The 7,686-nt window shown below is 29.5% G+C and overlaps 1 pseudogene; it reads left to right on the plus strand.

The window, feature by feature from the left end:
• Positions 1-7,324: 7,324 nt before the first annotated feature.
• On the plus strand, positions 7,325-7,396 carry LOC147906480 (small nucleolar RNA SNORD36; annotated as a pseudogene).
• The last annotated feature ends 290 nt before the right edge of the window (positions 7,397-7,686 follow it).

Here is a 7,686-nt window from a genome sequence, read left to right on the forward strand (position 1 = left end):
ACTCTTTATATTCTCACCCAGGTGATTCTTGTTTACGAGTAAAAATGCTCTCCGCCGAGACCTTCTGTCGGCAGAGATGTGTAATTTATTACATGTGAAAGATTTCAGAAACAACTTAACTGAAAGGTTTGCAAAACGATTTCATATGAAATGTTACAGAGATAACTCAACTGAAAGTTTCGTAAAATTATGTTCATATTAACAATTTCAGAAATTTCTGCTGCAACATTTCATGTGACATATTGCAAAATTCTCTCAGAATTGTTACACATGAAATGTGAAAGATAGAAATAATTTTGAAATCTTACTAAAAGTTTTCTACAACTATCGGTGTTGTATAACTTTGATAACCTAACTTTTTTACAACGCTTTTTGGATTTGATAATTATTATAATATAAAATTTTTGTACTTAGGACAACTTGTGTCAATTTTTTAATTCAAATCGTCGTTGAACATGGAATAATATAAAATATAAAGTCTTTTTGAATTTTAATATATAAAACCAAGCATCGTCGCAATTATCCTACCGTCACATTTATCTTGATTGACCCTAATATAAGCTTATTACCCTTTAATTACTGCGTTCACATTCTCATTTGCCTGAAGATTAGTTTTCTTATAATATTATATAGATAATAACAAATAACAACAACAACAACAACAATAATTACTATAACAACAACAACAATATCAACAACAACAATAATAATTATTATTATTATTAATATATTATCTACTAAAATATATTTTTTTTTAAAAGTTATATTGTATTCATAAAAACGTTTTTTTAATTTTGTCGTAATTATATACATACTATAATGCTTTTAGAAAAGATTTCTCAATTGCTTATTTACTGCATTGTTGCTATTTAATTAATATTGAGGAAATACATGCTGAATAGGAATATTATAATAAATATAGTATAACAAATATTTAAAGTTTTTAAAGATGCGTTGCAATATTCATGCATTATTTGTAGCGTAAGTATAATGTACAAATTTAATTTTTCAAGCATGCAAGAAGAAAAAACTCGTAAAACAAGCCAGCCATTTACACGTTGAAGTCCAATCGTCTGATTTATCGTGCCACGTAGAAATCAATCGCCACGCCGCGCCGAACCGATTTCTCTCTCGTAGAATGGCAGTTACACCAGCCATGGGGAGGAAAGGGGGGAGGGGGAGAGAGGTAAATCTCTCGACCACTAATGCCGAGTTAAGCGCCCTAACCTGCCTCAAAAGAGGTTGTGCGACGTAAGAGATAATAAATCCTGGTCCCAGAGTTCTCGCGACGCCGACGGCGCGGCGCGGGCGCGGCGGCTGCGGCAGCGACAAGGATGTTGCTCACCGACCGAAGGCGAGCAAGAGAGCAAGCGAGGACGGGACTTAGGATAAACTGCGTTTATTAAGCTATGAGTGATATCTCACAAGAAGCGTGTACACGTGGTATTCTGTGATAGATGCGCATATGGTGCAAACTGAAATTAAATATTCATGATAAAAATATTAGTTACAAAAAGGATCTATGTAGCACCTACAAAGGACCTATTTATTGGCCAAATATTGACACAATTATTAGCACAATATAAGCTAAATATTGGTTAAATATTGGCCCAACATTGACTCAATAATAGCCCAATATTTAATTAATGTATTACCATTAAATTAATTACTACTAGAGCGTTGAAAAATAATAATATATATAACACAAAAATCATCTTACATACAGTTGCAAAATTCGTATTAAATTTAATGCACATTTCTGTTGTTAAAAACAGTTTATTTAAATTTTTGTGTTAATTTAGCACAAGATGAATATGTTAGAAAGAACACAAGTATTACGTAAAAAAATTTAAAAAGATAGTATTGACACTTTGTAAGTAAACAGGACTGCGTTCAGAATTATTATCTGGGTGCATCCAGATAATAATTCTCTTATCCTTGTTTAACAACAAGGATAAAACGACATCTAGGTGTATCCGGACGACGATTCTGAATGCAGCTCTGTGGCAGCATATTTTTAAAATAAAATTAATATATATAATATGTTAAATAAACGCATTTTATTTATCTTAGAATTTACGTTTTAAAACATATTATTATTATTATTATTTGTTCACTTACTCAGAAATTGCAGTGTTATTTTAACTACAAATGTTGAATATTAATTATTTATTATAAATTAATTAATTATTATAAATATTATACGAATTATTTAAATAACATAACCAAATTATGTTGAATTAACATTCGAATATGTTAAAAAATTCAATATAAAATTTTAACAAGAATTGAACAGGTTTTAACTTTTAACACAAATACAAAATGATTCTTACTGTGTAACGCGAAATGATTTTCTCGCGTTGCCATCGTGGATCGCCCCATCGAGGCAAGAAGTCGTGGAAGAGATGGAAGAAAGTTGGAAAAGTGGAAAGGAAGAAACGGAACGCGCGCGTGACGGAGCTAAGAAGAGCGGATGACCGAGGATGAGAAAAGAGAGAAGATCAAAAGAGAAGGAAAAGAAGGAGAAGACATATGCAACACAATAGGGGAGAAAAGATAGAATAGAGAGAATGCGATCTTTTGAGAAAGAGGACACGGTGCGCCAGGAGAATGAGAGAAAGATAGATAAAGATAGAGAGGAGAGGGGGAGAGAGGGGGAAGGAGGAAGAAGGAGGGAGGGAGGGAGGGAGCGAGAGAGAGAGAGAGAGAGAGAGAGAGAGAGATTGTTGTTTATTTAGCGCTCCAGAATAAATCTTAAGCGCAAAAGTAATACATAATTAATAACAAAATAATTACCAAATAAATAAAAAAAATATAAGAAATTATAAATGTACGTAATTGTAAATGAAATAAAAATGAAAAGTAAGCGCATATGTAATATGAAAATTAATGACAATAATGAAAGCCAGTATAATGAGTAAAGTATCAACAAAATAAATGAATGAATATCACAAAAAAATGATAATCATAAAAGATTAGTTAAAAGTGTGAATAAAACAAGAATCGCAGCGACGTCAACAGAAAAACAGGCCGCAGGTTATTTGCTCGAAAAAAAAATAAATAGCTATACAGTCCGCTTTTAAAGACGCACAGATGAAATAATGTAAGTCGCCTGGAATACTATTTCAAAATTCGGCAATATAGCTGCAAAAGGAGCTTATAAAATTCAGTACGACATTGAGGTGGTAATAGATGACTACTAGAACTTCCAGTAGAACGCGTGAATCTATTAATCTTGGAAAATAATGGCTCAGGCTTCCCCGTTAAAGTGATATACTGGGAATTAGACATTCTACAAAGTACATACGCCTCTCACTAACTTTAAGCCATCTTAAGTCGCGCAGATACGGCGACATATGTTTATTTCATCTGATCGGAAAAATGTACCTTACACATGAGTTGAGAACTGTTTGGAGTTTGAGATCCAGTTTTCATATCAGTCATCGAGTAATAATCCAAAATAGAAAAAATAAGCGTAGATATTATCTTATGCGAAGTGAGAGAGAGAGAGAAAGAGAGAGAGAGAGAGAGAGAGAGAGAGAGAAAGAGAGATTGATTGATTGATTAATTGATTTTATTAACTTCAATAGCTACATTAAGTAATAATAATAATAATAATAATAATAATAATAATAATAATAATAATAATAATAATAATACTTAATACTTACAATAATACTTAATTTTCTATATTACATAAATTCTGATTTAATAATTTCTTTTGAATTTCATTAACCTTCTCTACTCCTAATATATGACACTAGCATCCTCTTAAAGTCCTACAGTTTCTTTTCTTTTTTATTTTTTTTTTTTGGTAAATTATTGTACACTTTAAATCCATTATACAATAGTATTTTCTGTTTCTCTCTAGTTTTACATCTATTTATAAGTATAATTCCTTCTTATCTAGTTTGCTCTCTTCCCTCCCCTTCTATTAACTCTATTTTATTCTTTAAATAATTCGGACATAGTCCATTTTGTTATTATTTTATATACACAGATACAAACTTTGTATTCAATTCTTTCCTTTACAGACATAAAATGCAACGCCTCAAGTATGTCTTCAATTCTTGTTCTGTTATTGCAACGTAATATTATTCTCATCCTCTTATGCAGCTTTTCTGGGTACTTCATATTATTGTACTATCACTTAAATTCAATAATATCGATGAATAATAATAATAGAGTAATTATCGCCTTATATACAACACATCTCATATATGATGTTAAGTTCTTACTAATTCGTCGAAATAATTTTGACCCTATTTTTTTCCCAAGATAATTAACATGTGCTGCAAAGTTAAGATTTTTATCTATTATAAGACCTAAATATTTAATTTCATTAACTACTTCCAATTCTGTTTTTTCTAATATTACTTTCATGTTGCTTTCCAATACTTTTTTACTTATGCATCTGACTAATATAACTTTGATTTTGTTTATATTTAATTGCAATCTATTAATTTTCAACTATCTCTTAATTTTTCCCATCTCTGCTCATTAATAAAGATTATCATTTATTTCTTGGCTCGAATAACTTATTATATATATTAGTGCATCATCTGCAAATAATCTAATCTCACAATTACCACACTTAACTCATTATTTATATAGAGCAAAAACAATAAAGGTCTTAATATTGACCCCTGTGGAATTCCCATCTTCACTGCAACAAGTTCTGACAAAATTCCATTAAGTTTACTCTTTGTGTTCTGTTTTCCAAATAACTCTTAAACCAACACAGTTAAGTACCAGCTATCTCTTTTAATCCATACCACTCCATTTTATGTATCAAAATGTTTCTATCCAATAACTCAAATGCTCTTCTTAAATCTAAAAATACAACTCCTATCATCATTCTTTCACCTATACTTTTAGAGAGAGAGAGAGAGAGAGAGAGAGAGAGAGAGAGAGAGAGAGAGAGAGAGAGAGAGAGAGAAAATCATGTGAAACAATTGAAAAGTGAGTGAATCGGATTGGATAACTGCGAGAAGTTTCGAATCAAAGCCACAGGGACTTGAAAGCACGTAATAGTGTTTCAATGAAGCGACCGGCGATTACGTAAGTTCACGGTAAAGAAAGTAGGAAAAAGTAGATGGGCGTGTGAGTGAAAAGACATAAACGCAAGCGAATAGTGTGAAAGAGAAAGGAAACAAAGAGATGGAGAGATCAAGTGCAATGTGCACTGTGTGCAGCGAACTCGAGGTCTTTCGTTTAACATTTTACACTATATTTATATCTTTATATAGTATCATTTTCAGTACCAACTATATATTTTCTTAGTATATGGAACTATTGTGTATAATTATTACTAACATTATAGCAGTAACAATAAAATATAGGATAGAAGTTGTAATTATATAAACAGAAATAAGAACTATAAAAATGGAGCATCTAACCATGTTATTTTATTATGCTATTATATTATAGTAAAAGATACCAAACAATTTCGTTATATTGTATGCATTGTATCATAATTCTATAATTAAAAAAAAACTAAAAATTATATTTTTACCATGCGATATGTTTATACAATAGTTAAGCTTAATGTTAAGCTGCTATAATGATGCTATTTTATAAATGACAGTATTATACACAGTTGGGGAAAATTTCTGTTAAATTTCACGTCTCCCAAATGATCCACTCAAATTTTTGTTAATAATTTAATACAAAATAAATATATTAATAACACAAATATTATGTATAAAAATATCAACACAAAAATACAATACTGATGTAATTTATGAGCAAATTGTGCAAGTATACTTTTTCTTCAAAAAAATTAGCATTTATAATATGTTAAATTAACACATTTTATTCATTTTTTTTAGAATTTATGTTTTAAAATATACTACTCACCAAAAAATAGGAAACACTTTCGAACACGCATAAAATTGTGTATTAGGTGTTGGAATTAATTCGTAGCGTTTTACAAGTGATGGGAAGTACTTTCATTAATGTATTTTTTAATGCTCATGTGAAATAAATAACATTCTTTCATTAAAAAACGCTACGAATTAATTCCAACACCTAATAATATTCAGAACACCATACCTCGGTGAAAAATCATCGCAAACAAAAAAATCAGAAAAGCATTTGAAAGCTTAAAATCTTTACTTTTGAAATTAATAATAAAATAATAATAATAATAATAATAATTGAAATTAATAATTCATAATATCGATATTTTAATCTGACTGATCTTTTACAAAACTATACAAATGGTATATTGATATCCATAAAATCTAAAAATTATTTACAAATTTTACAAAGGTCTATGGCGTGAAATAAAAATCACACAAAAATGCGGTTTACAGCAGTCGAAAGAGTGAATCTTTACTTTATTTTTTTATTGAGCGTTTTACAATTTTTTTTGCCGAGTTATTGAACGTTGAAGAAAGAACGATCACTTTTCCTTCAACATTGAATAATTCAATGAAAAAAAATCGTACAATGATCAATAAGAAAGCAAATTAAAGGCAAAAGTTCATTCTTTCGACTGCTGTAAATTGTATTTATGTGATTTTTATTTCACGTCATAGATCTTTGTAAAATTTGTAGAAAATTTTCAAATTTTTGACAGATATCCATATCATTTGTGTTCGTAAAAAGTCGGATTGAAATATCAATTACCGATTTCGAAAGTAGAGATTTCAACCTTCAAAATACTTTCTGAAAAATCTAGTTATGATCATTTTCGATGAAGTTATTCTATCTTAAAGTTAAAGGATCATTTAGAATTAACGTTTAAAAAGGTTAAAGTTTAAAGTTTATGTATCTCTGCAAAAAAATGATTACGAAGCGATGTTTGAAGATTCGAATGCTTTAAATCATGTTTCTATGTAAAAATTCTATTATAATATAAAAATTCTATTATAATACAAACAGTGCCAATTTGAAATGAATCTTGCAAAATTAAAAAAAAAATATCAATTTTGATGACGTGCATGGAATAAAAAATCTCACAATCAGTTCTATGTTCTGAAAAAGAGAACATTATTTTGCTATGTACTTATATATTAATTAATTAATTAAATAAGAGAAGTGTCAATTGCGGTCAAAGTTGAATGTTGGAATAATATTTCTATATATGAGGAGCAGATTTTCAAAATGCGTTTTTCCAAAATTTATAATTTTTAGAAAACGAGAAGGAAAGCTACAAGAAAATGATGCTTTATAAAAAATAACAGTAAATCAATCAGTAACAAGATGAAATGTTAAACAAAATTGCTAAACAATTGCTAAAAATGTTAAACAAATTTTGTTTGTCTCTAGTTAAAGAACATAAATGTACTTCGAATATCTAAGTTTTTTCCAGCAAATAAATTAATGATGAAAAAATGCTTTTGAACATTCTGGAGTAGTTTATAATATGAGTTTTTTAACACTGAACACTACGCCATCTCTCTAACTCGTCGATAGAATATTAGTAGCACCTTAAAGAGCTTGTTATTTAACTCGTATCATGCTTTTCTAATTTTCTGTTACAGGAATCATCTCACATCGTCTTGGTCGGCATGCTCGTTAACGATGCGACGCATCGATATATATTGTGCCTTTTTGATACTCTTAAATCAAAATACACCTAAGAAATGCTCTTCTAGCATTTATCGTATGTGAAAATGAGAAAAGAAGAGGCGACATAGGAAGATAGGTAAAGAAGCAGAGAGAGATAGGGGAGGGGAG

The sequence above is a fragment of the Acromyrmex echinatior genome, unplaced genomic scaffold (genome assembly GCF_024713525.1).
Source record: "Acromyrmex echinatior isolate Ae372 unplaced genomic scaffold, ASM2471352v2 Scaffold28, whole genome shotgun sequence".
Taxonomy (NCBI): Eukaryota; Metazoa; Arthropoda; class Insecta; order Hymenoptera; family Formicidae; genus Acromyrmex; species Acromyrmex echinatior.